This window comes from Magnolia sinica, chromosome 11 (assembly GCF_029962835.1).
Source record: "Magnolia sinica isolate HGM2019 chromosome 11, MsV1, whole genome shotgun sequence".
In the NCBI taxonomy this organism is placed as follows: Eukaryota; Viridiplantae; Streptophyta; class Magnoliopsida; order Magnoliales; family Magnoliaceae; genus Magnolia; species Magnolia sinica.
This window is the reverse complement of record NC_080583.1, coordinates 17323345-17338569: the sequence shown is the minus strand read 5'-3', so window position 1 is coordinate 17338569 and position 15225 is coordinate 17323345. Positions and strand designations below refer to the sequence as shown.

Genomic DNA, 15225 nt, shown 5'->3' with positions numbered 1-15225 from the left:
AACCAAAACCGTATAAGGTTTTGGACCCACACATAGAAGTGAGGGAGATAGGTAGGAGCCGTCCAATGCTCGTGTACGGCTAGGATTTCTGGATAGGAGACCATCAGAAGAACCGCCGTGCAAGCCAACATCAGCTTGTCCAGCGGATTTTCGCCACCCACTCGCCAGCAGGTGGAAGTCCTCTCTCAACCCAAAAATGGCCGGACACGGCTTGAAACATGGGAGCAGGGACTTCCCATTTCGGGAAAAAGGAGCTGCGCCGACGGCCGCTTCCTGGGGATGGCAGGAACGATCCCAGTTGTTGGATGTTCCTCTCCCTGCCTATAAGAAGGACTCAGTTCCTTTCAGATTTTCACACCAGAAAAGGGGAGAGAAAAGAGGAAGAAAAGGGAGAGGGAGTAGAGCCAAGCACGGCCGGGTAATCAGCCTATAACTTCAGCCTTTCTTTTCTTTTCTTCTTGCCTGTTTTCTTCTTCATTCCGTGTAGCAATAGGGCCTGCTATGAGCCACGTTTGGGGCCAAAAGTCCGACCATGGCGAAGCTTGAACAGGGCCTGAGCGTAGCCCTGTTTTAAGGCTGAACATGGCCTGAGTAAGCCCCTGTTTGAGCTCCGAAATGGATTGAAAAATGGCCCAGGAATGAGTCGTGTTTGAGCTAAAAAAAGTGGCCGGAAATGGCTTTCATAATGGCCTGCAGCATGGGCAGTATGCACGTTGTTAGCGGGTGGGCTACACTGACAGTGGGCCACACCAGGCTGCATGATTTTTTTTAGACCGTCCATCAATGGACGTTACGTCTAGACCATCCACCAATGCATGTACAGTGCTGGACGTTGTTGTATACTTAAAAAAAGACAAATATATATAGTTATAATAATAAGATAGTGTATATATAATATTACATATGTATGTGGTGGGCCCTACGTGGGACCCACCTGTGAAGTGATTGGCTGGTGAACGTATACACCAGCTATATAGCTGCCGTATTAACGTCCTAAGCTCTGGGAATCCCACCTACGTTGAATGTGTTATGCACACCGTCCAAATGCCGGACGGGTGGGCCCACCTTGATATGTATATTGTATCCACATCGTCCGTCCATTTGGACGGTAGGCCTGGCCATCTCACCAGCTATATAGCCATGTATTGACATCAGCAGGACCATGGGACCCCCTCCCTGATGTATACGTTGCATCCAAACCATCTATCCAACTGACAGAAAATAAAGCGAATTCAATTCTTTGGTGGGCTCACCTTGATGTAATTGTGGCCCAGCTCAGGCCTTGGTTATGGAAGTAACCAGGGCTCGACTTGGGCCATCTATTGGAGTACCAAGACCTGGTAGGGCCTAGGCACCACAAATTCTGGCCCAAATACCCTATTTATAGGCCCTCCCAACTCACACAACTCCAAGCCCTTTTAAATCTCTGGCTATAACCGTAGGTGATCGTTGCATGAATTGAACCACAAGACGTGTATGGAAATGTGAAACAAGGATAGTTAGGTAACTCTTCAAGGTGATGATTTCTTCCCCTTGAGCTTTCCATCTTCCCATTAGCTTAAGTTATAGTTTGTATTTTAGTATTTTAATTTATAATTGATATCTCTCCTTTAAAATCACGTGTATTAGTTGGTGGAAATTGAATTGCTATATTACATACTTAATGTCCATCCTGTATATTTGTTCATGCTTGTGGATTATTTGTGAATTGCTTATGGAATTTAAACTGGTACAATAGTGGAAAATCCCCACTTATAAATGTACACCCATACTTAGGATGTAACTCGATTAACGATGATTGCAATGGACCTTCGATCTAGTGGTTATTGAGTGGTGGTCTAGATGAGTCATAGATGTGGGCCTACCATCCAGGGTTGTTGTGTGTAAGTGGCTTTAAAGGATAGTCTCTTATCGCATGGTTTTGATACTCGCCTTACATGGCTTATTTTGATATTTGCCCCATGTGGCTTGCTTTGATATCGCCCCATGTGGCTTTGTTTTAGTATTTTCCTCATATGGGTTCGATGTTTTATACTGTACAACTATGCAATGGTAAGCCCCATATACTGTAATATGATTGGCCACTAGTTGACGAGTTTTCATTAAACATTCTAAGGTGGTAGTCTCATGAGATGGGGATGGTGGTATGAGACCTATGCCCGAGCTGTCGGCCTACGCTGGTGACGAGCCCTTGTAGTGACCTTGAACTTATTTAAATTGGCTGATTATAACTGGACTAATAATGATTTAACTAATCATGCATCTATGGCATATTTGCAATAGTGGCTGGCTAATTCTGGATGCTATAGCACGTGCCATTAGGATCATCGGGGTATCGTTTTGCTAGCTCCTAGACTACCGACTATCGATCTATTGTTCTGACTGGATGATTTTTTCAATTCGATGATTGCATGGGTGACGAGCCCAACTTCTGCACGGATATGCATCCCCGGGGTGTGACTGCATCCACGCATCCATGCATCTAATAAGATCTGTACCATGTATTGTTTTATATGCTTTGTTTTATAATTATGCTTACCTAATGCGATGGTGTGTAATCTTGAGGGGAATTCACATTAAGTTGGCCACTCATCCATAAAAAATATAACCGTATAGGTAGCGCAGGTGGCTTAAGTGATATGCAGGTTCAGACTGATGAGGAACCGTTATGGTGGTCAAGGAAGCGTGGTTGTACCTGTCAAGGAAGCTGCACGATCTTGTGGCTTTCGTTTATATGTTTTATATGCTTTTAAATTTCTCTTGTGTGTAATTTTGTAATTGTTAATGTGGAGATATTGGTTTATATAAGTCATTATGGACAACCTTTGTATATTCTAAATTTAAATGCAAATTTTTCTTTATACTGACTTGTCCATTTTATGCTCATATACTTACTCTGATAGTTGAAAACTATATATATACTCGAATTTGACCATCCTTTAAGGTTAGCACTCGGGTTTTTGGGAAACGAGTCATATACTCAGGTCCTAAAAAGTCGGAGCGTTACAGTCCGTAGCCAAGTTGGGGATTGCAGCCACATCACACGTCATATCTTCTCCTTCTGTCGTCAGGTGGGTGAAACCGCAATCGAGGTGGGTCAAGCTCAACGTAGATGGGTCGGCTAGAGGAAATCTAGGCCCCTTGGGTGGAGGTGGCATCTGTAGAGGCGACAAAGGTGAGTTCATTTTGGCATTCTTGTCAGGTTACGGGTTAGCTTCCAATGTATACGTCGAGTTGCGAGCGATTCATGATGGTCTCTCTTTCTGCTCTTGGCTAGGCCTGCTGCGAATAGAAGTTGAATTGGACTTCATGCTCGTTGTAGACTTTTTGAATAGAACAGTCAATCCTAGTTGGAAATGGGCCTATTGGATGGCCAGAATCAAGAGCCTAGGTGCTCATGCTCTGGTGAAATTTTTCCATATTTTTAAAGAAGGGAATAGGCCTGCTGACGGTATGGTGCGGCTGGCCTGCAACACTCAGGTTTCCTCTCTGGTTAGGCAGATCTCTCTTCTTCCAAGTGTCGTCAGGGGCAACATTTTCCTAGATAAAGTGGGTCTTGGGGCAATTCGACTCGACTCAGATAGAAATTGTAGCTTTCAGTGTGGTTCTCCAGATTTTTAGGCCCTGTTTTTTTCCCATTCCTAGTGCCTTTTGTCATTTTCCTTCAGTTAGGGTCCTTATGATAGGCTCCAATCAGGTCCTTTTTTCCTGAAGCAGCCCAATGTCAATCTCATGTAAATTTTGCCCTTCATGAATGATAGTAGATGATTACTTAAAAATAATTAAAAAAAAAAATCACTACTATCCAACATTGCCGCTACAATACCATAGGATTAGAGTAAACATCCACAATCCTAAGTTGTTGGATCCCATTCAACAAACTTCTTACTTGGATGATCATGTTTCTAGTCATGCCTTATTGACCATCAGCCTCAATCATTTGTTGGAATAGATAAATCAGGTATTTATCTCTTGTTGTTTATTTTTCTAGTTTATTTAGTATTTTCTTGATTGTAATGAGCCATATATTCATATAATAATAATAATAATAATAATAATATTGTTGTAGCTCTTTTTAGTTTATCTGCTCATCTTGATTGGTTTGAGGAATACATTGGTTGCAAGTAGCGTGAATGAAAAGTCCTACAGGCATAAGGTAAAAAGAATCTATAAGGAGTCACACTTACCCTTTCGCAAATAGTGCGATCACTGATCACAACTGGTGGCTGACTCAATATCTAGATTTCCAAATCCATGCATTCATTTCAGCGGGGCCACCAACGTTCAATCAAACATTGAGTCGAGTGCAACCTTGGCACACCCGTACTTCTTAATTGCACACGTAAATGCCCTTAATTACATGTGTGGCCTTGTGTTTGATTGAACCGCACAAACCGACATAAAATCACTACTGTTTTCCAGTGGTGTGGTCCACCTGAGACGGTATGCCCATATGTGGAAACTGAAAACAAGAGAATCGTGGGAGGATCCTATGATTCCTTCTCGATGTACCTCATCTATGTCTTTGTTTCTGTTTTTGTTGGACTAAATTAGTCTTGATGTACAGTTGGGGGACCCATGATTGAGTGATCCAAACGGTTGATTTGATGGGCGAGTTTGGACCATCATGTAGACCCTAAAAAGGAATGGTTAAAACTGACAACGAAAGTAATCAGAGTTTGCCAACACTTTTTCTAAGTTGGAACATGATATCTTTTAACGTCTGTTTTCAGATGATGAATATTTCATGGGTGCAGATAGTTGCTTCACTTGATCATCAGCGGCCGCATTGAAACATGTGGAATTGAACTCATGGGATGTAATCATAGGGGATTATGGGAAATCCACCGTTGGAACAGTTGAAAGCATTCCTTGGAGCTGTACTCCGGAGCCGTGTGGCCCGCTCCCTGCATCCAAAACAATAAGGGGCCACACCAGATCAGATGGCTTACGTATGTTCATGCATAAAAATGACATCAAAGAACCAAGAAGAGGAATTTCTTGCCTTGACAGTCGCAAATGTTAAGTTGTTGGAATATGTCCTCGTGTATCTGTGACATCAAACGGCCAAAATCGTTAGATATAATAGATTGGGCTGCTAATGAGACGGCCCAGCCCAATGGCCCATTGGACCAGAACTCAACAACAGCCGTTGGAATCGGGCCTCTTGGACCAGACCAGGGCTTGAATGGATGGCTTTCATGGTCCAGGATAGGGCTTGAATGGATAGCTTTCATGGACCAGGATTGTGCTTTTAGTTTAGGCCAGCGGCCAAGTAAGCGGATTGTGTCCTACCTGCCTGGAGGAAAATAAGTACAAACAGGGGCTTTGTGGGGCCATCATGATGTATAGGTTTTATCCACATCCATTTTTCCAGGACATTTTGGTGTATGAACCAAAAAATGATGCAGATCCAAGAGTCAATTGGACCAGCCCACATGAAGCAGCAGGCCCACCATTGAAACCTTCCTAGGTCTACCCTGATGTTTATTTTAAATCCAACATGTTCATAAGGTCTCATAGACTTGGACCAGACCACATGAAGCAACATGTTCATAAGGTCTCATAGAGAACCTCTACACGTTAAAAGTTACGTGTAGTAGGCAATCTATTCCAGACAGAAAATCCACATTTTGTGAGCTCGTTAGGTCAGCAATGACGTATACCAATGAGAAACCACACACCGAATTTATTTTTGTTCGCAGGAAGTTCGATCCTGCGCTCGGATCTACGTGGGGCCACTATGATGTTTGCGAGAAATTCACCCGATGCGATGCAAAGCTCAAGTGGGCCGCACGAGAGGAAACAGTGGGAATTCAATGACCACTGTTGAAACCTTCGTGTGGCCACAAAAGTTTGTATCAAGCTAATCCTTTTTTGCGTTTTCACTTTATTTCAGTGGCAATGACCTTATAAACGGTTTGGATGACATATAAACGTCAAGCTGGGGCCCAAAAAGTTTTCATGGGTAGGCATTTATTTCTCCAATTTTCCCTCTCATGTAGTCCTGAGTTTTGGAAGCGGCTCGTATTTTACCGCATGTCCCCTAAAATAAGCTGGCAAAATGTACGGACATTTTCCACAAACATCAGCACAAGAAATCCGCTTACAGAAGCTACCGCTCAGGAATTTCCCATGCGTTCGACATAGACCATCAACCCTCTTTTATCAAAGGTTGAGAGTCCTTTCAAGGTCCACATCATAGGTAGGTGATGTAACATCTATCTCTTGAAAACGATAGACCCTACTATCAAACTTTCTGGGTGTAAAAATCAGGCCGGTCGTGTCGTCATATTAGCCACGTTGGTGTAATATAGATTTATTACCCCTTCAGGGTAGGTTCTGAAAAAGGTCCTGTCCCCACCATGATGTATGTATTACATGCACACCTTTCATCAGTTTTGTCAGTTCTTTTGAGAGCATAAGCTAAAAATTGAAAGAGGGTCCTTACTCTTACCCGGGTGGTAGACTCCCAGGAGTTTGAACACCGGGTCAAGGGTTCAAGTATCCATCGGTAGTGAAATCCCACGGAGTGCGTGTGTGTGTGTTTTAAAAAAAAAAACAACAAAGAAAAAAAGCTAAAAATTGAAAGAAGATCCAAATCTCAGGCGGACCACATCACATAAAACAGTGGCCATGAAACAGGACCACTAACATTATTGGCCCCTTAAGTGTCAGTGCCCAAAAAGTTGTGGCCCCATCATGATGTATGTTTTCTACCCATGCTATCCACCAGTTTTTCTAGCTCATTTTGGGGGCATGAATAAAAAATTGAAGTAAATCCATATTTCACTTGGACCACACCACAAAATAGTGGTAATTTAACAAGCAATGTTAAAAACTTTCCAAGACCGAGTGATGTTTTTTTGTCATCCAACCTATTTATAAGGTCGCACGGACCTGGATGAAAGGAAAACATAAATATAAGCTCCAGTTTTTCTAGCTCATTTTAGGGCATGAATAAAAAATTGAAGTAAATCCATATTTCGTGTGGACCACACCACAAAATAGTGGTAATTTAACAAGCAATGTTAAAAACTTTCCAAGACCCAGAGTGATGTTTTTTTGTCATCCAACCTATTCATAAGGTCACATGGACCTGGACGAAAGGAAAACATAAATATAAGCTCGATCCAAAACTTTTACTAGCCCCGGGTAGTTTATAATGGTGGGGAATCAAATAGCATTGTTTTGTGTCATAGGGTTCACTTGCGATTCAGATCTGATTCATTTATTGGGCTGATGCCCTAAAATGAGTTGACAAAATGGACGGATGGTGTCGATCACATATTTAGATAAAGGTGGGCCAATCAAATCTTATGGACACCCACCCATTATAACAACGTATAACTGTAAATATCAAAAAGTGTGAGGGAAAATAAGCTTGTTAAGGCAGCGGTTATATATAAAAACCTCTTTTAAAAAACAGCGGGCCTCACCCGGCAACCTGACCAGCAGTGGTCCATGCTCTCCAATCATCAACTATAGTGAAATTGAGTGATCTTATCCACGCTTGTGTGCTGATGAATGGTATAAGTAAGTCATGATCACCACTGCATTGAGATACCAAAAAATAAAGAAAATCAGAATCATATTAATAGTTAGTAGAAGAGATTGTGAAGAGAAATGGACCAAAGATCACCTGTAAATTAGAGCCCGGTAGCCTCTGGTGGTCAGGTTGAAATGATATGTTATGGTACTTCTTACGTCCTTGATGTAACGTAGGCCATAGTTGCACCTTAGCCATGCTCCTACTGTTCCCTTTACGTCACCACAATTGTAAGTCTTACAATTATCCATCATAACCCATCATGAACCTGGCCTACTTAATCTGCGGCCATGCCTGTAGATGGGCTTTGCCCTTGATTTAACGTGGCTATCCAACCCTATTTCTATTGGTAAACCATTAAATAAACAGGCCCAGTTTTCGGGGCCTGTTTACTCGCCTGGCCCAATTGGTAATTTGTCCAATTTTCAATCTTCATCATCGTACCACGATTCGGCTGTGTGCATCGCATCCAATCAGATCTTGTTAATTGGACGGTCTAGTATGCACCTTATCGACTGTACCTTTTATCTAATGGTCCAGATCAAATCCGATCAACCTGACCGTCCAGATGATAATGTGACTAGTCAAAATTATCTAATGGTAAGGAGGATGTACCTTTCGTATATGGAGAGCCTTTCTAACACTGGGAAAATCTGCCCAGTAATACGAGAGCAAAAAGCGATATTCCTGTGCAAAGTAAGGGTTAGTTTTTTTGTTTTTTTTTTTTTGTTTTTTTTGTTAGCTTGTTAGGGAATCGGATTGCGTACTGAGTTACTCAAGTACGCTCTTATTCAGTAAACTCATTTGGGCCCACCACAAATGCGTGTGGTTTATCCATGCCGTCCATTCGTTTTTCCATCATTTTATGGGTTCAACCCAAAATTGATATATATACAAAGCTCAAGTAGACCATACCATTGGAAAAAGTGGAAGTATTGATTTCAACCATTGAAAACTTTCTAAGGCCCCCAGTGATGTTTATTTGTCATCCAACCTGTTCATAAGATAATAAAGACATGGATGAAGGGAAAACACAATTATCAGCTTATCTAAAACTTCTGTTGTCCCCAAAAAATTTTCAACAGTAGATGTTCAATTCACACTGTTTCCGGTGGTGTAGTTCATTTGAGGGTTATATATACTCCATTTTTTGGATATAGCTTAAAATTATGTGTTAAAAGAGATGGACAGAGTTGATATAATGTATGAATGATAATGAGGCCCACTGAGTTTACTCAGTACGCTTACCATATTGAGTTACACAGTACACAATCCCCTTCCGCTTGTTAGTACACCCCCACTGTCAGTTGACACTTCATTGTTAGCCAACCCCATCAGGGATCGATACCAAAACCCTCAAGTGTTGAAACGAGGTATCTACCCTTATTCCTGTGCAAAAATAAGGATTAGTTACTATATGATTTACTCCACATGTGTGGAACTCATGTACATCTATCCTGACCATCCAAATTGCTGGGAACTTTGTAATAGAGGGATATCTGTAAAACCAAAATGATCAAGAAATCCCAACCACCCAAGTGAAAAGTGATCCAAATTCGAATGTTAAAATCAGATGGTTAGTGTCATATTCTCCGTTTGATTTTTGGATTATGCTCTACCCACTATTGGTGGAGAGATTTCGACGGTCTGGATCACCTTATAACGATGCCATGTGTACGGTCCATGAGTCACCATCATTCTTTAACTGGTGACAAACTACATGTAGTCTAGCATAATACTCTTATGGACCTAGTACACTAAACTATATGAACCCCACTTAGTTGTCTTGGATTTGAGAGAGAGAGAGAGAGAGAGAGAGAGAGAGAGAGAATTTCTGTCTTGGACCACTGATACTATGTATGAGCCCCACATTCACAACTAGAAAGCCCGGGACTACGGTGGAAATCTTTGAGCACATGGATCTAAAGCAAGTCCACCCATGTGGCGCACAGTCGTGTACCTATGCGAGTCAGGCCAATGTTGATCATTGTATAATACATTAACGGTTGTGATTGAGGGACCCATAAATGAAATATCCAGCGGGAATCTATATTTCTTTGGAGGTAATTAAAAAAATATTAATTAATACGGATAAATAAGATGCATGGCCGTTCCTCTCTAACTTTTGTCGAACAAGCTTATTTTACAAGTACGTGTGTGTGGCTCACCTGACCTTGAGGCCGCATTCACTCTATCTTTAACATGCGCCCTTAAAGTCCACTCGTCGTTCCAAAAGTCATGCGGTAAACACAAGTAGATCAAACAAAAGAGAACAGCTGATATGGGAATGCCCACCATTAAAACCGTCCGGATTGCATGTCGAGCTGACTTGTTTCGTATGTTGACCAATCCATTTATGGGATATGCACCCCATCGTCATGGATGGGCACGCCAAAAATCAGGTGGGTCATACCATGTGATTCTAGAGGTTTTAAACTTGAATTTATATTTATATGTGCCCTACACATACCCAATCCTCTTTGATGAAGAGGGATTTCGAGTCCCTACACGTGAGGGAAGTCATTTAGTACTCTGTCTTCTCCGCTTCTCCTCTCCTTCTCTAGTTTTACTGCCTTTTCTTTTTTCACTTTCACCTCTATTTTTCTTTCTATATCTTGTACCGAAGCCTTGGATTCAACCCCAACCCATTTTAGGAGTTAGAGCGAAGCTCTCTCAATTGGATATAACTAAGTGTCGTCTGACCAACAGAGTGCAGGTTTTCTCATAAGTAAAGCAGGATTCTGTCTGTCTGAGTTGGTCCGACCAAAGGTGACCGTTGGTTTGGTTGAAGGTGTCTTTGGTGATATCGACGAACGTCAATTCAGTTACGTGGTTTTGTGTAAATCAAGGTATTTAAACCCAATCTTGATTAGGGCTTGATAAAGATAAGTGTTTTCTCTCATAGTGCAAGGATTTTATAGGGTGAGAGGGCTTTCTACACTTGTAAGAGCTCGAGAATAGACTTTTCTCAAGGGCTAGGATTTTTCATAGGGTGTTCAATTCAAGGGGAGATCTGGTTGCTTCTATAATAAAAAAAAGTGAGTAGCGTAACTCTAAGGTTTCGATTATAGTGAAAATCTTTGTCGCTTTGTGCCGATTTTTTCGTCTAAAATCGTATATTTGTGATTGCTTGATTAGTTGCTTTCAATTTTGATTGTTTTATCTTCGTAAAAATGTGCTTCTGCAAAGTACAAGATTGACAAACTTACTATATCCAAATTTCTAATATCTAGGGTTGATCCGAGTTTGTTGTGGGCTCGGAATTACAATAAAGCAGTATCAGAGCATCGTATTAAGGACATTCAAGAAGTTAATATATTAGGGTCAGAGTATGATATACAAAAATTTAACAGAAGGAATGTTTTAGTTTGTGGCAACAAAATGTTATGAAAATTCTAGTATTACAAGGATTGAGTAAGGCGTTGTTGGAGACTAAACCAGAAAAGATGTCGAAAGGCGACTAGAGCGAACTCTAGGAGAAGGCTATAAGCTTCATTCGTCTGTGGCTATCGAATGAAGTCATGTACAATGATATGTGGAAGAAACTAAAAGATCTAGACATGGTGAAGTCCCTCACTAACAAGTTGTTTGTGAAGAAATAACTTTACAAGATACGGATGAAGGAAGGATCTAATTTCCTAGAGCATATAAATTTGTTTACAAAGATATGAAATGAGTTGTTATGACTTAGAGAGACAATCAAGGATGAAGATAAAACATTTCTACTTCTAGTATCAATTCCTTTGCGATACGACCATCTCATTACTATGTTCTATGGGAAAAGTACTCTGAAAATGAAGGAAGTCACCATGGCTCTCATGTCTAACGAGTTGAGGCAGAAATCAAGTGATTATAATTCTCAGGTAGAGGAGTTAATTGCGAAAGGGGGTTAGGGACATGGAAGATCCGTCGAGAAACTTGGTTTAATAGAAAAAAAAAGTCTAGATCGAAATCGAAGGCTAAGGACGGATGCTTCTACTGTGGCGTGAAGGGTGACTTCAGGAGATACTGTCAGAAACAGAAGGATGACATAAAAAGCAAAAATAAAAAGAACATGGGCAAATTGGCAAGCATAGCATAAGAGAGATCAAAAGAAGACTTCCTCTTGGTTTCCTCGAGTACAAGTCATCTCACATATACATGGATACTTGATTCGGGGTGTTCATATCATATGTACTCGAATAGGACTTGGTAAAATACCTACAAGTCTTATGATAGTGAGAGTGTTCTGATGGGGTACGATGTTGCATGCAAGGCCATCATAATATGGATCATCAAAGTAAAGATATTCAATGGAGTTATACGGACTCTAGATGATGTCGAGCATGTCCCAAATCTGAAGAAGAACTTGATATCCTTAGGCGTTCTAGATACGAATGGGTGGACATTCACCCCATCTGGCGCTATAATCAAGGATACTAGAGGTGCAATAGTGTTAATGAAGAGATATAAGATGGGGAATCTATACAAGTTGGTTGATATCACAATTATAATTGAGGTTACTACCACTTCACCCGTAGAATCTATCATAGATGACACAAATCAGTGACATATGTGGCTAGGGTATATGAGCAAGATGGGCATGATAGAACTCCATAAACGAATACATTTAAAGGGAGTAAAGGCGATGTAAGGTGGATTTCTACGAGCATTGCATTTATGAAAAGCAATGCACATTAAGGTTTAAGACTACTAAACATACTAGCAGATGAGTGCTCAATTACATACATTTTAATGTCTGGGGGCCAATGACAGTACAGTCCAAGGGAGGAGCATCATACTTCATGAGCTTTAGAGACAATTAATCGATGAAGGTTTGGGTCTACTTCTTAAAGCACAAGTCTTAAGTGTTAGCCAAGTTCAAGGAATAAAAGATGAAAGTAGAGCAACAAATTGGGAGACTCGTTAATTGTCTTAGGTTAGATAATGGTACAAAGTATAAAGATGTAGATTTACAAAATTATGAAAGGAATAAGGCATTAGAAGGCACTTCTTAACTCCATAGAGCCCATAGTAGAATGGGGTGATGGAGAGGATGAATAGAACCCTACTAGAGAAGGTAAGAAGTATCTGGTTGCATGCGGAGTTGCCTAAAAGATTCTTGACAGAAGTAGTTAACATGGCATGCTTTATTGTGAATCAGTCCACATTTATAGTGTTGGACTTCCAAGTTGGATAGGATGGCGCCTGGATGGGCACGGACGTTGTTTCCTCAAGGTTGATGATCTTCGAGTGTCCAACATATGTTCAATTGCAGAGATGAATAGAACCCTACTAGAGAAGGTGAGAAGTATCTGGTTGCATGCAGAGTTGCCTAAAAGATTCTAGACAGAAGTAGTTAACATGGCATGCTTTATTGTGAATCAGTCCACATCTATAGTGTTGGACTTCCAAGTTGGATAGGATGGCGCCTAGATGGGTAAGGACGTTGTTTCCTCAAGGTTGATGATCTTCGAGTGTCCAACATACGTTCAATTGCAGAGTTGATTAGGGATGAAGTTAGATCCCAAATATAGAAATTGCATCTTTATTCGGTATGAGAAAAGTGTTAAAGGCTACAAGCTTTGGGATACAATTTCTTAAAAGGTGGTAATTAACAGAGATGTTATCTTCGATGAAGCATCTGAAATTATATGGAATATGATACCACAACTATGCGCGGAAGCTTAGTGGAGCTTATAATGGTGGCTATGTCCTAGGGGGAGGGTGATTAGGACTAAATATATATATATTTCTTTTTAAACACAATTTCCTGCTTAAACCAATATGCAAATTAAACTAAGCAAGGTAATTAACTATATGGTTTCCAAGCCAATAGATAATCTAATCACATGGACTATAAAAGATGTCACAATTAAGCAACTAGTCTATAAGTATGATAGTGTACATGCATGTGTGGGATGTGCTACCTAATAACTCCTAGCATTCATCTAATCATGCATACATATAATTAAATATTCAATCACGTAAGCATAATTAAATAAGTACTCAAATAATAATCCCAAAAACAAGCATGTATAATGGTTTGGTTTCCCTACTCCACTCCCAGCGAACACGCTTAACCCATGAGTGCACCGAATTTCACTATAGTAGGTTATAAATCAGGTTCACCTCTAACCTTTACAACCATACACAAGGACCCTAATGTACACTCCCACTGGAGGCTCCTGCAAGAGACTTGAGTTAGTTTTTTATCGACTAACCAACAATTGCGACCTCAATCCAAGGACCTACGTTTTCTCCCACCGTATGTTCCCTCAGAGACTAACACGCTTAAACCCATGTCTTATAACTTATACAAGGACTTTGATTTAAGTCTTAAACAAGAACCTAATTCATTTTGACAATTCAGACTCTTACACTCAATCTTACATAAAGAAAGAGTGTATATAGACTCACTCAATGACACTTACTTGTCAAATTAAGCGTCGTTGATGCACCATATTGGGTTGCTTGATTGATGCTCTTCCGTGCTTCAATCAACTTCACTTTGCTCTCCTGATCATAATATCGATGCTCGATATTACTCCAGCTCCAGATTCAAACACCTTACATGTGATACTCCTTTGTGATGACCACAGTGATGAGAGGTTTGGTAGAATCTCTTACAACTAATTGGAAGTTGTAATGCCTGGGGGATTCACCAAGATGTGTGTTCTAAAGGGTTTAGACAAAAATTTAACTATTGATTTAAGTCTAATCTTTAAAATAAGATGGAGATCAAGTTCATCTTCATCATTGAGAATAGAATTCTCTTTCAAGTGTTAAATCATAAGGAAGATAACTTAGATCTCATAGACTAAGAGGCCTAGGATGATGGATATAATCGTAAAATTACCTAAACTTCTATTGCACCAAAAACATAACCAAATGCCTAAGAATTGAATGCCCTTTATAAGTAGTTCGAGCTCCAACGGTTAAAAAATGGACAGATAATGGTTCTATTAATAGCATCTAGTAGGGCTTCGATGGCATCAAGAAAATCAAGTTTTCAGTTAAATTGTTGTTGTACAACTTACACACTAGTACTCGATACCATCGAGTCATCTTCGATGGTATTGAGGTGTCCCTTTGATGTCATCGAAGCTTGGTCAATTCTATCGAGAAACTCAAATAAAAAATCCTATTTTGTTGTAGGATCTGCATTACCTACTCAATTCCATCGAGCAGTCTTCGATGCCATCGAAGATTGTTCGAGGACTTCTCGAGAAGATCGAACACCAGTCGAAAGTCTGTTGTTTTGGGCATATGATTTCATAGCGGCTTTGTAGCTCTTATTGCCTTACTTATCATGTTCCAATAAAGCTTCTAAAGCTAAGGGATTATCAACAAAGTTTACTTATAAGGCTAAGGGCCATTTAAAGGTACAAGGGATTTTTTTAAGTCAAGGGTTAGGGTCACCAAGGCTCCTCATTTACCTAGTCTTTCCTCCTTAATGCTCATGTCTGGTTGTGTCTTCAATCTTCAGGTTCCAAGGTGTTAACCGACTACTTGACACATGGACTCATGTGATTGACAAACAAGATGCGAAAATTAGTGCACTAACAACATCTATATTGAAGGCCAAGAAAGACGCTAAAGAGAAGTCGAAAACAAATGGTGAAATAGAGAGATTGTCGATGTAGGAAAATCTAGTTTAGTAGGTTACTGAATGTGAAATTCAGTAGAAGCAAGAA

At 40.4% G+C, this 15225-nt stretch overlaps 1 pseudogene; it reads right to left on the bottom strand.

Moving 5' to 3' along the window:
• Positions 1–4354: 4354 nt before the first annotated feature.
• Positions 4355–15225, bottom strand: part of LOC131218039 (serine carboxypeptidase-like 1) — a 93105-nt pseudogene continuing 82234 nt past the window's right edge.